Genomic DNA, 18,408 nt, shown 5'->3' on the forward strand with positions numbered 1-18,408 from the left:
GACAGAGTAGGGATTACCGGGGCTTTTCGAAACCTACTGCGACACATTTATAAGTCCCCTAATGCTAGGATCTGCACCACAGGGTTTCTATCTCAGCCGTTTCGCTTATATAAAGGCACAAGACAAGGCTGCCCGCTGTCTCCATTGCTGTTTAATCTGGCATTGGAGCCACTGGCAAGACATTTGAAATCTTCAGAGGTATTCAGAGGCATCTCGGTGGGGGAAATGGAGGTTAAGGAAACACTGTTCGCAGATGACATACTTTTATTCCTAGCAAACCCCTCACGGGACGTTCCACGGGTATTTCAGACGCTAAGTGACTTTGGGGAATATTCAGGATATAAAATTAATTATTCAAAGTGCCAACTGCTAGATTTGGGACCGAAGGAGGGTAGTCATGGTCAACTATTGGATGCTCTAGATGTGGAGATAGTGCGGTCACAGATCACGTATTTGGGCATCAAGGTGGGGCGAGCACCTAGCTCCCTATATGATCTAAATTATCCCCCTTTGATACGGGACATACAGGCGGATCTTCTGAGGTGGCACGGACTGCCCCTTTCACTCCTGGGAAGGTGTGCCTTGGTCAAAATGTCGGGATTTGCAAAACTACTATACCCCTTACAAACCATTCCATTACTAATCAAACACGGGGATATCAATACACTAAATTCGTCCTTCACTAAATTCATATGGGGGGGAAGAAAACCGAGAATAGCACTGGCAAAACTTATGTTAAGAAAAGAAGAGGGGGGCATTAACTTCCCTAACATACGGGGATACAACCTGGCATGCTTGAGCAGACACTTGCTGGATTGGCAACATGGCACCGGATGCCATTCCAACATCAACCTAGAAAGGCAGCTAGCAAAACCATGGGATCTTATGGCTTTAGTGCATACAGCATTTGCATCCCTGCCCACTAACATTAAGAGATCGGCCCTACTACGGGATACCATTATCACATGGAAAGTATTGCGTAAGCATTATGGTCTTCCATATCGCATTTCAAAACACATGCCTATATGGAGACATCCAGATTTGTGGGCGGGAAGGCATAGTCAGCTACTCCAGAGATGGAGAGAGAGAGGGATAGCGACTCTGGGTGACATGTTCCAGGAACAGGAAGGGAGATGGCTGACCCTGCAGGAAATACAGACAAAGTACAATTTTGACCATCCCCAACATCTACAATATTATCAAATATTATCTTCATGCAAAGCAAAACTGGCGGACATATCCGACGAGACCCACCCCAACCTGTTTGACTCATGGTTCCTAAGCACACACCACAGGTCCATATCGCAACTGTATAACACCCTAAAGCCAGTGCTATTAAAGGTGACACCAGCTCAGGCATTTATGAAATGGGAAAAGCTATTTGGCTTGCCTAATATTGCCAAACATGTGGAAATGGGGTTGGTGGATCTCAGAAAACATATAACAAGCGAGAAATGGAGAGAAACCCACTTAAAAATCCTCCATCATGCCATATATGCGTTCACCTTGCCCCCTTCCATAACTAAACCAGATAGAAAGACTTCATGCCCGAGGTGTGGATCACCTCGCACAGACATGTACCATGGGTTTTGGGCATGCACCAAAATACAGCCATTTTGGAAAGAAATGACATCTTTAGTGCAACAAATAAGCAAATTTAAGGGGCTCCTGGGGCCAATGGAAGTTCTTTTACATGTCCAGCATGATGGAGGGTCAGATGACACAGAAGTAACCCACTTGCCCCCCATTACACATGCGGCATTGATGGTGGCAAAACGATGCATACTCCAGAAATGGTTGGTACCAGATATCCCGCAATCAAGTGAGGTTGTACAGGGGATGAAAAGCCTATTCTATTTAGATAGAATGGATGTTCTAAAACACAAAGATGCACAAGGGGGGAGATTTTTTGGGAAATGGAAACTATTCATAACAGAGCATTTCTCGGGGGAGGAGATATGCAAAATGATCGATCCATTCACGGGATCACCTTGGTACCTGATAGAGGATCTTAAGGGCACCTTAGGAGTGTTGAGAACACGTAGAACATAATATCTATAACTTTGAAATGATATCTAGGCCAACTCGGTTAGGAATGTAGCTTCATGTGGCTCCAGTTTAGGTTATTCATGTTTATACGTATATTAAATAAGTTTTGTATGCATTGTTTCTCAGGGATATTCATTGTTAACGCTGTTCACCAAATGTTAAGGAAATTTCTGTAATGACCTTCAATAACTGTCACATAATGATGTAAACAACTATGAGCTTAGTGTCATTGTAGGAATGTGTTTTTTTCATACCATCAACAATAGGTGACTATATTCCTGTAACAGTTTATTGCATATCATGTTATGTGAAAAATTTTCAGAAAATCAATAAAAATATGTTTTAAAAAAAAAAAATAAAAGCCTTACACAGATATACAGGGTTAGGCCTCATGCACACGACTGTGTTTGGTCCGTGATATACAGATTAAATGTCGGCCGCATATCCCGGACCATACACAGTTCAGGAAGCCGGAGTTCCTAGCATGATAGTTATTTATGATGCTAGGAGTCCCTGCATTTTCGCAAAAATACTGTCCCGTACTGTATTCATGTTTTCAGTGCCCCCATGGCTTCCCCCATACAGTACAATGCCCCCATAGCTGATCTTATACAGTATAATGCCCCATAGGTGCCCTCATACAGTATAATGCCCCCTTTAGCTGTCACCATACACTCCAATGCTCCCACAGCTGCCCTCATACAGTATATATAATTTATGTTGGCAGCTTAGGGGGCATTATACGGTATGGGGGCAGCTATGGGGCAATTGTTTGGAATTATACTGTCTGGGAGGCACTATGGGATCATGATACTGTGTGGGCTGAGCCGGGTGTGTATAGGCGGAGATTAGGTGGGATTAGAGGCGTGGCTTAAAAGGAAAAAAAAGGGTTGCCCCTCTTTGCTTTACTTGAGAGTTGGGAGGTATGGCTACACTCTTCGTTCCTGTTTAAAATAAATCTTAACCCTTATGTATGTTTTGGTTTTTATAAATTAATCCCCAATGGAGACCTAAAACGAATGCAAAAAAATGATACAAATATATAGCACTAATATGAGACATTATTTTAGGATGTGAACCTTGCCTTATGCATATTAAACTTCATCTGTAACAACTGCCCCTTTAGTCCACAAGGATATAAACATAAAATGTGGCATGTACATACGTAGCAAAATGGTACGCCTGTAATCGGCTCTCACTTGGTATGCTTCATGTCCTCTGCTTGTATTTCCATAGTAGTCTGTTTTGTTTGGTCTGATATATGGGGACATTACTTAATCAATAGTCATTTATACAAAAGCTACAATTGTACAATGCAGCTCAATGCTGAATGTTACAAGATTTGTCTATGTGCCAAAATTTATTTATATTGGAGATGTAACTTATTGAGATGTTAGTGATAATTGTGATATTTCTCGCTATAGGTTATGTAAAGGAAAATCTATATACAAAGCAAGCACTGCCGTAGTGAGCTCTAGTTATAATCTTAGTGTGTCTTTACTAAAGGATTTGTTTTCATTAAATACGCAAATCAATGCTTATAACAGAAGCAAATGGGAAGTGTTTGGGCATTATCAGTGTCACGGGGTCTGTGGGGAAATTAAACGGTCATGGGGCCTGCAGAGGTTGGTGTGAACCCACTGTGTCACCAACGAATTTGTCATGGGACTTAACCGGTAAGCAGAGTCCAAAGATCCTTTCACGCGGTCCGAGAAAGCTTGTTGCTCAGCGCTCATTTGCTTCTTTCACAATGAGCAACAATCGGTTATGTATTGGGTTGTGCGATCGTTACTACGATTGTTCGTCCCCGTACATTTCCATCATATCGGCAGCACATCTTCTTGTTTATACTTGGAAACGTGCTGCCGACTAGAGACCATTTCATTGGCCACATGAACAAGCAGATCAGACAATCAGCTGATCGTTGCCCTGTTTACACAGGGCAATGATTGGGAACGACCATGCATATGAACGCTTGTTTGCCAAACATTGACCTGTGTAAAAGGGTCTTGAGTATTCAATCTTTAACCCCTATACAGGGATCTGAACATCACTGCTGGGTTACCTAGGTCACTACCCCCCCCCCCCCCCGGGTAGTCTTTCCTGGCAACGGCCAATGCTAACAGGCGCAGTACAAAGTCCCGTAAAACGAAAGTCTGAGCAGACGGGATTTATGGTAATAGCAGGCAGGAGAGGTTCGTCCCGGGTCACAAGCAAGAGGTCAGGGCAGTCAAGGATAGTCAAGTTACCAACTAAGGTAAATCACAGGAAATCGAGTAAAGTAAACCGTAGGGTATCACTAGACTAACTAAGAAAAATCGAATTGTTTAGGTAATGGTGTTTTCTTTATACCCTGGGAAATCTGGGTAGTTGGTGCGCTCTGACCCATTAAGACCAGGGGAGACCCCACGCATTAGGAAGTGCACAAGACACAAAAGGAGAGTGGTGGCGAGGGAGGCTGATAAAAGCAGTGAGGGAGGCAGGAACACCGCAACGGCCAGAGGACTACGTGGAGAGACAAGTATATGGCGGCAGGGAGCAGTGTAGTAAATTGTTGTTGACTGGACACTGTGAGATGGTATCTTACGTAGTCATGTGCCAAAGTAGCAGGGCAAGCATACTGAGCAGGAGTTGTGCAAAAGTGGATAAGTCCTATAAATGTAATCATCGGAACCATTGTCCTTGCAGATATGAAATTTTCATATGAATAGTGCACATATAGTGTTAAAGTGGTTTTCCAGCCACTAAAAATTAGCTGATGGGTAGGGGTCCGACTTTCGGGGACTGATGAGCTGTTTTGAAGAGGCCGACACGCATTTAGTGGCGATTCACCGGTATTGCAGCCTTTTCTCCCGTTGAAGTGAGTGGGAGAAAAGGATACAATACCTGTGAATCGTGGCTAAATGTGTATTGACAACTCCGTCAGCAAGAAGAAATGAAGTGGAGGCACATAGCCCCTTCAAAACAGCTGATCTGCGGGGGTCCTGAAAGTCGGACCCCGACCCATCAGTTATTGATGGCCTATCCTGAGAATAGGCCATACATTTTTAGTGGCTGGACAACCCCTTTAATATTTTGGGTCACTAACAGATTTTGTTCTCTTGAATTTGGGTTCTGAGTGCCTATTTGTTGGATACTAATATACTTTTGCCAGCATTGCTGGACCCAGGAGTATATTACTAGAGATCGCATATATCAATGGCTGTCAATAGCCACCCAAACCTGGAAATACTACAGTATGTTTGGGTGCATCTTCTGTCCAGAAAAACACCTGCCCATTAGTCAACATTTTTCAGTTGTTATTTTTTTGGCAGCCATGTTGTTTCTAGTACTATGTTGCTGTCTGAATAGTCCAAAATCCATTGGATTTCTATGTTCCAACATAATGCTTTTAAATGTTGTTTAGCCGCTAAGGCTTTATTCACATGATCATCATGGCTTTTGTTTCTAATGTAGTCGCGACCACTATGCCAGATATGTTATCAGATGAATACCGTCAAACCCTATTACAGTAATTTTAATGTTTTTTTTTTTGGGGGGGGTTCTAGTGTTTTTGGTGTCAAGAATAGTGCTGCAGGCTGGCATTTTTTACAACAAAAATAGAACAGACAGGCTAGCGGAAACCCCATGGACCCCTTAGAGCAAATGTGAACATAGCCTCCAACACATGGATGTTTAATATATATTTTCTTCTAGAGTCTTTTGTAATATTTGGCTTTGGATTGATGTCATATTATTTTTAATGATGTCAAAGATCTGTTTTTCGTCCCAAAATTGGGTAGAATTTTGTATAGAATGGACTACGGTCATTGATCGCATGACATAAGAAATAAACAGCTTCATCTATACTAAGTGACATTTCTGGGCTTCTAAAATTCCTTTAAAATAGTCATGTAAAGGTAGAAAACCATATGAATTATTAATTTATTCATAATTATGTTGAGTCAATAAATAATTTAGTGAAGTGTCCGTCAAAGTCTCTTATTACTGAGACTACAGAGTATGATGATGTAATGGCTGCGCTTTATTTAGGTTACATTTTTCTAGTTTTATCTTTTACATGCTTATGCTGTTTAATTAAACTGGAAAAATCCTTTCGTCAGATTGATCCTATCTTAGTTGTGTTCAATCTGATTATAATGGTGTGATTCTGAGAAAACTGGAATGCAGCCCTGGATATTTGTTTTGTGTACAGGGCTGAGATGATAAAACAGATGGGTGCACAGAATGTTTCCACACTTGAATTTCTATCAATGTGACCTGCACCATGCATTAATAATCAGGATCATATACTTCAATTAGCTTTCTTTGTTGTTTGTGTAAATGTCGTAACAATCCAATCACTGCAATGAGCCTTTTATCATATGACTGTGCACAACATTTTTTTGTGGAAAATATCAGCTTAAATATAACACACAGAATAGAATTCTCTACATATGGTGTTGAAAAAGGGACACAAAATATTTCTGCTATGGCAATGTTAGCGTAAACTTTACAATATTAAATTATGTATTTGTTTTTTATTTTCAAAGAATATAGAAGTAATTTTAGCATTCAGGAGTATGCTAAGTAAGGGCCTGTTTACGTTTTGGTTTCCGTTCATCGGTTCTGTTCGATCTTTCCATCGGAGGAACCGATGAACGGAAACCATACCTTCCGCTTGCATTGCCATTGATTTCAATGGTAACGCTTCCATTGCAGTTTGTTTCCGTTCTGTAAAGATTCCATTTTTTTTTTCACGGAAATAAAAGTGCTGCCAACTACGCTATTGTTTCCCTACAAAAACAAACTTTACGGAACGGACACCAACTGCAGTGGAAGCATTACCTTTGAAATCAATGGTAATGCAAATGGAAGCTATAGTTTCCGTTCGGCTTTCTGTTCATCGGTTCCTCCGACGGAGAGGTTAAACAGAAACAAACTGCTGATGTCCACCTGCCCTAGGTAATTGCAATATTTGGATAAGATAGAAGTGTGTTATCGACCGCTATCTCACAGGCATTGCGCCCAGGAATTCACCTTCCAGCAGCTTGCATTGATCATTTTAATACTTGTGGTTCATTAAATTGCTTGCAATAGGATTAATAAACTTTTATTCTTATTTTATTCATTATTGTTCATAGGTAGTTGGCAAGATAGGGCTCCATTTGCCTTCAGCATTTAGTTAGTAGTGATTCCTTAAGGCACCAAAACCCAGGTTTGATGTTAACCTCTAGACTCCATATATCTCCACCAGTGGTGCTAGCCAAAGGTTTTACACTACAAGTTGAGAGGAGCATTAGTGTATAAAAAAAATAATTAAGTAGTTATCCTTAAATATGAATGAAGAACCCTGGCCAATGTCGTACTTACCACAGAGACCATCCCTGCAGCTGCTCTGGAGCCCATGATAAGAGGGGGCCCAGCTCACGCTATCCTCTTTCACGTTGGATCTCATGAAGCTGCATTGGCTGCCCCTATATTACAGTAACGTTACTAAAAAAACAAAAATACTTGCAAAACAACCTACAAGTCATGCTGATCTTCTCTGAGAAAGGGGTTGCGGAAATAAACCAGTACAAGGCTTTCCAGTCTAGGGTGGTTGTGTATAATGACATGAGCCAGTAATAGCAAGGGGCAAAATTTACTATGTGTCCCTAAAGTATGTGAGCCTATTACGCATTATGGAACAGTGTTTTCAGAAGAGGTTCAGTTTAAGGACAGTGGGACTGAAATGAGAAATACATTATGTGATCTGTATAACCCATGATGATGTTACATTTCTGAGACTACCTAGACATGATCAGTAAAAACGTATTTTCTATATTAAAAGTACTTTTACTGGGGAAAGCGTTCTGACCCTCGTTTTCTGATTTTTCCAATGTAGACAAGGGATGTGGCAACCTCTTCTGTTAAGTGAAACTCTATAATTAATGGACATGTTTATAAATGCATGTTTGTTGCAAACAAGAAATGCCGTAACAGCACTTTTTCCAACATCAATTCCTTCGAGTGGTTTATAGAAAATTCAGAAAGCTGTTCAATTGTGTCGGCTATGTATGTTTTTTCAGAAACATTAGGTAGTCAAGATCATTTTAACCCTATTTGTTGCTGATTAATCTTTACATCCCAACCCCATAATATTTGATAAGCAAATGTCCAGTATTACGGATGTAGCCATCTTTAACTTGATTCTGGTAACTTGCTGCAGCCTGATATCACACAACAAAAGCCATTGAAAAGTCATTGAAAAAGTCAAGATAAGGGATCTAACCATTGTTTATTTAATTCGTTAAAAGTCAAGATAAGGACGGCTACATCTGTACATTTATATTCACATTTCTAAAGGTGTTTTGTGTAATACAAAAGTGTGCATGAACTGTCCCACCTTATACAGTGCTGTGAACACGTGTCTTCCTCTTGCAGATCTTCCTTGCCACTGCATTTTCGAACACTCAACGGTTTATGATATGTGCATGGCATCTGTATTGGGATGATTAGAGTTTTTGATTGGCCCAATCTTGTTTGTTGTTTCTAAGGAACCAGCAAAATCCGTCCTAGACATGTTGCTAAAAAAATAGTGTAGTAAGAAGCTGGGGAAGCTGGAAAAGTGTCAATCGTGCATGGCTGAAAAGCACCTTTGCTGGATATCTTGGGGCTATAATATGGCTGCCATAGAGGTGCGTGAGTTCTCTACTATACCTCCCGTATGCCTGTGTTTTCATACGAAGGGTTAAATAGGTTGTTTCTGTTGGAATCCGTTCAAATCGGGCCGAAAACAAAATTGTGGCAAGTTCCCACATACTCCACGAGAAATATACATTTTTGGAGGGTTTTGGTTGTTAGAGCAGTGTTTCTCCCATTGTTTTCCAGGCGCCACAATTATTGATGGGGTACGGCCAGGACAAAGTTTATATAGAAGTGTTCATTTGCTGCACAGACCATTCTATGGCTATAATGATGTCTGTTTAGGAGTGTATTTGAGTACATTATTTATTTGGGATGGACTTCGACCACTGGTGAAGCCCAGCCTCATCCATGGTGTAGCTGGTGAGTCCCAAATAGAAAAAATTGTGAAACCATGGTCCAGCACATTCTAAAATCCAAGATTATGGTACATTCAACAGTTTCTTGTGCAACTTCATTTTGACGACATCCTGCAATGAGCACCGCGTGTAAAGAGTCCATAGTTTTCAATAGATGGTGATTAAGATTTTAATTATAATGAATCTGACGTGTTATGCAGGGCCTATTGTTGCATGTAAACCAAATCCATTTAGGTCATCAGCATTGGACTCTCATTGTCAAACTCTGATCAATATTGCAAAGACCCTGTTTGTATCCCGTCCAAAAATATTTGCTGCTTGCAAACACTCTGACACATTGGGAAAGCTTGGACCAAAATGTTGATAAATAAGCCTAAATGCCATATTTTTCAGTACATTTACATCAGAAAACGCTCCTGCTGGTACTATGTCACCCCTTCATTGTTTAGATAGGCACAGTGGCTCATCCCTGCAGCTTGTCCCTTTTAATTGAATGGGATGAGCTGCGATCACAGGTAGCCGCTCGTATGGATGAGCCACTGTGCCAAACAATCAAGGAAACTCCTGCAAGCACTGCGGCTCCTTCATTGTGTTGATCGGTAATGATCCTGGAGGTTCTCAGAACTGAAGATATTTGATATAGCGTAGTGATCATGGGGGCAGTGTTTTTTCTGGACAGTCAGTAATTCCTCTGAAGAAAACAAGCCTCTTCCCAGCCTGCTAGTACTGCATTCAATGGCAGATCAGATATAATTTTCAGAAAATGTGATATTATGTGAAATTTAAAGAGAATGTGTCATGTATTTTAATTTAATTAATTAGATTTAATTGGTTTCAGCAAATTAATGTTAACTTTTGTACTTTTAAGGGCTTATTCAGACGAACGTGATATACGTCCGTGCAACGAGTGTGATTTTCATGCGCCTCGCACGGACCAATATTAGTCTATGGGGCAGTGCAGACTGTCCGTGATTTTTACGCAGCGTGAGTCCGCTGTGTAAAACTCACGACATGTCCGTTCTTTGGGCGTATTTCGCGCATCACGCACCCATTGAAGTCAATGGGTGCGTGAAAATCACACGCACCACACGGAAGCACTTTCGTGGGATGCGCGTGATTCGCGCAAGAGCAGTAAAACTATGAATGTAAACAAAAGCACCACGTACTTTTCTGTTTACAAACATCCAAACAGAGTGTCATAATGATGGCGGCTGCGCGAAAATCACGCAGCCACGCATCATACGGGCTGACACACGGAGCTGTTAAGTGCCTTTTGCGCACGCAAAACGCGGCGTTTTTTGCGTGCGCAAAACGCACACGCTCGTGTGTATCCGGCCTAAAAGTGATATCATTTTCCAATATATACGTAGGAACATTCATTGTTTACTTCCAGTGGATACAATTCTGTCCATGGTTATGTAATGGACACACATTTTCACTGGGAGTAAGCAATGAATGTTACTACTGAAGGACAACATGCAGGGATCTTGAAAACTAAGGAATTAATATTGATAGTATATCAAAAATTGTTTAACTTAACATTATACAAAAAATAGCATTCATTTGCAGAAAGTGGACAACCCCTTTAAGTATCGAAATAATAAATGATGTGTTTAGTCTTTATTTGAATTCTTTTAGATGTAGCGCTTTATTGTTTTATTTGTAAAACTTTCCCCAAGGGTGGCCATATTGGAGAGATACGCTTCCTGTAGTCAGTACAGCAGGGTGTGTGCACTTTATGGCAGCTGAAATATAAGGGAGTCAAGTGACTGAGAAATTTTATAGATTTTTACAGTCCTATAGGAAGTAATGGAGTACAGCCCCTCAAGCAAAGACCAGGGGAGATGCACACAGAGCCTTTTTTTTTTTTTTTTATCAGGACAGGGGATGGTATGAACTAATAACCTATGAGGTACGCACCACCTGAAATGCCCCCTGCTCCAGAACAGCGACTTTGGTCTCTGCTGCTCCAGTACCAGAAGCTCCTCCAGCGTTCACATGCCAGTCATTGGTCACATGTGCTGCAGCCAATCTCTGGCGTACATGGCAGCATCACCACTGAGCCCAGCGATTGGTTGCAGCGGCATGTGACTGATGAACGGCACGTGATCACTATAGGAGCTTTCGGGACCAGATCGGCACAGGCCCAGGCCGCTACATTGGAGCAGGCGAAATTTCAGGTAGTGAATACCTAATAGTTTATAATTTTATACCATTCTCTGCCCTGAAAAAGATTATTAAAAGTCCAGGATAACCCATTTAACAGGATTTTTCTTACCCTTTGCTTGTATACACAGCAAAGCTGATAAGTGAGTTACAGAGCACATGAAATATCAACAAACCGTAACTGCTCTAGCAGCCAGTGCGAAAACTGCAATACTTCAAGATTTTATTTTTTATGTGGATAGTCACATAATCGGTATAGTGGAAGTGAATAGGGTACTTTTTTTTTTTTTTAATAAGTGTGTATAATAAAAAAGACCCTGTTTAAAATGTCATCTTCTGAAAATACATTCTCTTTAAGGCCCTGTTAACATTTTGTTTCTTTCCTTATGTCTAAGGCCCCATTAACATCGCGTTTGTGCTATCCGCCGGGCGTATACGTTTTTTAATATATTTTTTTATTAATAAAAACATGGACCATTGAGAACGTATACAAACGTGTACCATTTTCTGTTTACGTCTGTTTTTTTTTACAGCATGTACGTTTAGCATATACTCATACGTCTGTATACGTTTCTGTCCGTTTGTTACATAAAAAAAGTATAATTTTATTTTAAAGTGAACACTAATAGAGAAAAAAAGAAACAAAACTGATAGATTTACTGTTTCTAAACTGATACAAACGTATAGAATTACTTTTGCATATGTCATCCAATGAGATCAATGCTAAAATAAGTTACGCCGAGTATACGTTTTTTTGAAGTACAGAATAGCGTAGCAGACTATGCTTTACAGTACTTTAAAAAAACAGTATCCCAACGTAAACCATGACAAACATAGACAAAACGGATGCTATTTTGTTCTACGTTTGACCCATTATAGTCTATACGTCAAGCTATAAGTTTCAATACTTTTTTTAGTGTTTAAAAACATATACGCCCAGCGGATAGCGCAAACGCGATGTGAATGAGGCCTAATTGTTTTTTTTGTTTTTTAAAGTATGGAATAGTGTGGTAGACTACACTATTTTAATCCCGCGAAGTCCAATAAAAAAAGTGTACGTTAAACATAGACTTTTTTTAATGTGGTATCCTATGGGTGAACGAAGGCACAGTATTTAAAAAAATAAAAAAAGCACCACTCCATATATTGTAAAAAAAATCAAGTGATTTTAATCCAGAGATGCAACGTTTCAGCTAACATTTAAGCCTTTGTCAAGCATACATAAGCCAGATAACATGCAACATTACATAGGGTACAATACAAGTGATATTCAATTATTATTATTATTATTATTACCTGAATCGAGTGATATGGAGGTAAAGGTGTCCATGTGACTGTAGGACGGGGGGGGGGGGGGGGTTCCTGAGCCAGTATGTATTTGCAAATCTCTTTTTATTGAAAGAAATATATAGCATAACAGGCAAAATCATATTGAAAGTAATATCACAGGTGCCCATCCGGCAACAGAGCGGGAATGCAGGCCTCAAACAAAGATGTTGATAATGGAAAAAACAAGTTATGCAAGTATATAAAGAATAAGTGGAAAAAAAAAGAAGTAACTATATACATTGTTCCCACAGTAGACAAGAACGTGAGTAATCAAGTAAATCATGTACATTTAATATACAGCTAGGAATCAAAATCAGAACCATGACAAAGAGCTACATTAGAAGGGTGCAATAAAAAGAGGAGATCTATGTTATACCAAGAAGTGACAGTTGGGGGGTTAGCGGAAGTGGATGGCAGAAGGGCTTGTTTCCTAAAAGAAAGCCATGGGCCCCAAATTCTAGGGTATTTGTCATGATTGAGGAGCTCCCAGCTGAGGAGCTCCTCCATTCTACAGATCATGTCTACCTTTGCAATCCTGAATGCTAGGAGAGTTTCTAGACTTCCAGTGCAAAGGTATAAGACGTTTAGGAGCAGTTAGTGAGAAAATTATTACGCGTTGGTTGAAAACCTTCAAATGGGAGCCAGAGTACTACAAGTGTAGGCGTGATTGTGACCTTCTCATTGGTGATCAAGAAACAGATCAATTTCCCTCCAGAATGGCTGTATAAGAAGACAAAACCACCATAAGTGGGAAATAGTTCCTCCCTGTGTTCCACAACGCCAACATGTGTCCGAAACATCAGGATATAGCTTGTGTAAGAATGCTGGGGTTCTATACCACCCAGACAGCATCCTGAAGGAGTTTTCTTGCACTTGAACACATCTAGAAAAACCCTGTGAATTGCAAAGTATCTGTTGAACCTCCTGTCCAGAGAAGGTAACATCCAGTTCTTTCTCTCAAGCAATGATATAATGGGGTTTCTCTGGCGTTTTAGCGAGGAGCAGACCAATATAGATTTTAGATTTCAATGTTTTAGCAGGGGGTGATATAAATAGATGCACCTCCAGGACGGTTCAGAGATGCTGGGGAAGGATTGTAGAAGTTGTTTGCAACTCTGGCGGAAGTTACTTTCATGAAGAAAGTTCACACTGGCAAAATCAGTTGGTAAAAGGAGGTTCCGCAGATCGAGGGGTGTGTCACTTTTAAAAACTTCAATAATAGTACGATCAGATGTGTTAGTCCAGAAGGAATAGGGAGGTGTTTGTGTTTGCAAGAAATTAGGAAGATGTTTCAGGGAGGCTAAAGCGGAGATTGGTCTGGGGGTGAGTAACGATAAAAAAAAATCATGAAATACCAAAATGTTGCCTTTAGTGGTGGGGTTGGTCCCAGCGTTGCTATTGGGCATTACTCTGGAGGACCGCAAACGGGCGGTATCTGACCTGCTAAGTAAAGCTTGTTCTGCTAAAATTTATGGTGGAGGATCAGTAGGGCTTTTGAGGTTAATCCATCTACTCAAATGGACTGCTTTATAGTAAAGGAGGGGGTCTGGGAGTCCTGTACCACCTAATGAGGATTTGAGAATAAGTAGCTTGTATGCCAATCTGGGAGATCTACCATTTCAAAGGAATCTTGAAAAAATGCGTCTAAGCGTATCGAAGTTGGACTTTGGGCAAAAAATTGGAACTGTTTGCAGGATATAGAGAAGTTGGGGGAGAATATAGCATTTCAGGTAATTTTTCTGCCTATCCATGACATGAAGGGGATGGTGAGAGAGTTCAATTGTGTTTTTAATTTGAGGATCAAAGCAAGAAAATTTGCTGAAAAAAGTTTAGACAAGTCCTTAGTTAAGTTTATACCTAGGTACTTCATTTGGTTCTCAGCCACTGAAAAGGGGCTAGTTTCTTAAGTTCTTTGACTTGTTGCGCAGGAGCTGAGACATTTAGTACTTCAGATTTGGTATAATTGAATTTTAAAATTAGAACCTCTTCCCATGGTTTAAAAAATTTGGAGTATATTGACTGGGGTTAGAAAATATAAGCAGGAGATCGTCCGCGAAGGCATCTGTTTTATGAGTAAAGGTACAAAACCGTATTCTCTTAATAGCAGCTGTTTGTGTAAGCTTCTGTTTATGCATTTCCATTACTAGGATAAATAAAGTCGGGGACAATGAGCAGCCCGGATGTGTACCATTAGTTATACTAAATTTAAGGGAGAGCGTACCATTTAATCTCAATCTAGCCGTAGGGGAAGAGTAGACTGCGCAAATGGCGTTGACAAATGGAAGAGGAAAGCCAAATCTGCCAAGAGTGGCACGGATGTATGACCATCTTACTCTGTCAAATGCCTTTTCAGCATAAGTCCCTAACAATGCTAGTGGGAGGTTTTTGGAAGGGGCATAGTGGATCAAATTAATTAGTCTAGTCGTGTTGTGTTTGCCTTCTCCCGAAGGGACGAAGCCCACTTGTTCCGGGGAAATTAATTTGGAGAGAAGCGGTTTGACCCTGTTTGCTAGGATTTTTGCCTACCGTTTTACGTCCGTTTTCGGGGGGCGATATTGGTTGGTAGAGCCATAATGTGTTTGTACCATGCTGTAATGGCGTCCGGAAGTGCCTACTGCGCATGTGTCAACCGGAAGTGACATCAAAGCGTCACTGGATGAGCGTAACCGGAAGTGACCTCGCTAGTCTAGGTAGCCGTGGTTCGGCAATTGACGACCACGTGATCACATCACAAGGGAGGGCGGGCTAGTGTGAGGGGTGTGTGGTCTTCTAGCTCCTATTTAATGTGGATGTTAGGTTGTCTCTGACGTTTTACATCACATGATGTTCACTACCACAGTTATTTAGCTGTATATCTATTATGTTGTGGTCACGTGTTGCGTCAATAGATGCCCACGCAGCCACATCATAGTGTATAATCCCTCTAAGGAGAGGAGCTAGTGTATGGGGGGTATGTCTAATCCTGGTAAACGACTAATAGTGTCACGATCTGTGGGTATGTGGACCCACTGGACTGTACCACCATAGTGGGATAGCAGCTGGCCACACAGTGTACCAAGTAAAGTCTATAGTCCGAGTAAGGGTACCTGTGGTAGTTCAGACAGTAGCGATGGTTAGGCTGGGATGGGACCTTGGGCATGGTGTAACACAGCAGACGTGATCGGTGGCACAACACGACTCCAACTCTCCAAGGTACAGGAACAAGGTAGCACAGGATACAGGTAACAGGAACTGGAAAACCATAGGGACCATTTGCAAAACTAACACGGTAAACACAACAACGCTCAGGCAATGAATGAAGGGGCAGAGCCCTTCTTATAGTCCAGGGTGATTAGACAATTCTAAACATGTGTACACGCTGGCCCTTTAAGGCCAGGACTGAGCTCTCGCACGCACCCTAGTGGTCACTGCAGGACAGGATGGCCACATGTTCTGGCATCTCCGGGAGGGAAGGCATCGGCAGGATGAGAGGAGTCTGCGGATGTTACATAGAGTATGCATTGTCATGACCGCTAATAACAAAACTCAGTGCCTAGTGTGTATATATAAGAAAAAGAGTAGAAATATACATATGTTAAATGCAACAATACAGTTAGCCACACTGGCTAAAACTTCAGGTAAAACAAGAGCATAACCTATATTAATCTGTAAGAGTACTCCTAGGGAAAAAATATAAGCTTGAGTATAAGGAAATAACAAAACTGAAGGCATTGCGTCCAGGAAGAGTATATAGAATTCATGATCCATAGACAAAAGACACACTAGTATCTATCGTAGAACTAACGGTACTTTAAAGAAAAGCATTTAAATATGCGCTCTAAAGAAATGGTTTATATATGTTCCAATGTTAACAATCACTCAGGTTATGCTGCACTAGAATGGTATGTTACCCAACTAATCCCTCCCACTAAGTGAAAATCCTAGTGGAGAAAAAAGAGAAAATATAGAATCCGTACATCAGTTATTAACATTATACATGCAGAACTATGTCCAACAAGATCTAATGCATGAAAAAAAAAGCATAGTCACAGGGATAGGTTCACCATCTGTAAAAAAAAAAAAAGAGAAATCAAAGGAAGGGGGTTAATGTCAAATCAATGTTTAGTCCTCTAGGGGTCAAGGACCCAAGCTCATAAATCCATCTTAGTTCTTTTTGTTTCAGGGTCTTTCCCCCCCCCCCCTCTTCTCAGAGGTGGTACATCATCGATGATCCTGAAGCGCAATGGGCTCACGTGGTTTTTTTCTTACAAAAACTGTTTGGGAATGGAAAGATCCATCTTACCACATCCTATTGTGGATTTGTTTGCTGATCCTAGTCTTACATTCCTGTGTAGTTTCCCTCACATACATCAGACCGCAAGGGCAGTGGATAAGATAGATCATAAACGTGGATTTGCATGTAAAGAAATTTTTAATAAGGTATTTTTTACACGTCCTGGTGAGCAAAATAATCCCCTTTTAATCATTGAGTTGCAGTGGCAGCATCCCAGGCATGGGGAAACTGCCAGTCCTAAGGGATGATAGGTACAGTGAAGGAAATAAGTATTTGATCCCTTGCTGATTTTTTAAGTTTGCCCACTGTCAAAGTCATGAACAGTCTAGAATTTTTAGGCTAGGTTAATTTTACCAGTGAGAGATAGATTATATTTAAAAAAAACAGAAAATCACATAGTCAAAATTATATATATTTATTTGCATTGTACACAGAGAAATAAGTATTTGATCCCCTACCAACTATTAAGAGTTCAGCCTCCTCCAGACCAGTTACACGCTCCAAATCAACTTGGTGCCTGCATTAAAGACCGCTGTCTTAAATGGTCACCTGTATAAAAGACTCCTGTCCACAGACTCAATTAATCAGTCTGACTCTAACCTCTACAACATGGGCAAGACCAAAGAGCTTTCTAAGGATGTCAGGGACAAGATCATAGACCTGCACAAGGCTGGAATGGGCTACAAAACCATAAGTAAGACGCTGGGTGAGAAGGAGACAACTGTTGGTGCAATAGTAAGAAAATGGAAGACATACAAAATGACTGTCAATCGACATCGATCTGGGTCTCAATGCAAAATCCCACCTCGTGGGGTATCCTTGATCCTGAGGAAGGTGAGAGCTCAGCCGAAAACTACACGGGGGGAACTTGTTAATGATCTCAAGGCAGCTGGGACCACAGTCACCAAGAAAACCATTGGTAAGACATTACGCCGTAATGGATTAAAATCCTGCAGTGCCCGCAAGGTCTCCCTGCACAAGAAGGCACATGTACAGGCCCGTCTGAAGCTTGCAAATGAACATCTGGATGATTCTGAGAGTGATTGGGAGAAGGTGCTGTGGTCAGATGAGACTAAAATTGAGCTCTTTGGCATTAACTCAACTCGCCGTGTTTGGAGGAAGAGAAATGCTGCCTATGACCCAAAGAACACCGTCCCCACTGTCAAGCATGGAGGTGGAAACATTATGTTTTGGGGGTGTTGCTCTGCTAAGGGCACAGGAATACTTCACCGCATCAATGGGAGAATGGATGGAGCCATGTACCGTCAAATCCTGAGTGACAACCTCCTTCCCTCCACCAGGACATTAAAAATGGCTCGTGTCTCGGTCTTCCAGCATGACAATGACCCGAAACATACAGCCAAGGCAACAAAAGAGTGGCTCAAAAAGAAGCACATTAAGGTCATGGAGTGGCCTAGCCAGTCTCCAGAACAAAATCCCATCGAAAACTTATGGAGGGAGCTGAAGATCCGAGTTGCCAAGCGACAGCCTCGAAATCTTAATGATTTACAGATGATCTGCAAAAGAGGAGTGGGCCAAAATTCCATATAACATGTGTGCAAACCT

This window comes from Rhinoderma darwinii, chromosome 1 (genome assembly GCF_050947455.1).
Source record: "Rhinoderma darwinii isolate aRhiDar2 chromosome 1, aRhiDar2.hap1, whole genome shotgun sequence".
NCBI lineage: Eukaryota > Metazoa > Chordata > Amphibia > Anura > Rhinodermatidae > Rhinoderma > Rhinoderma darwinii.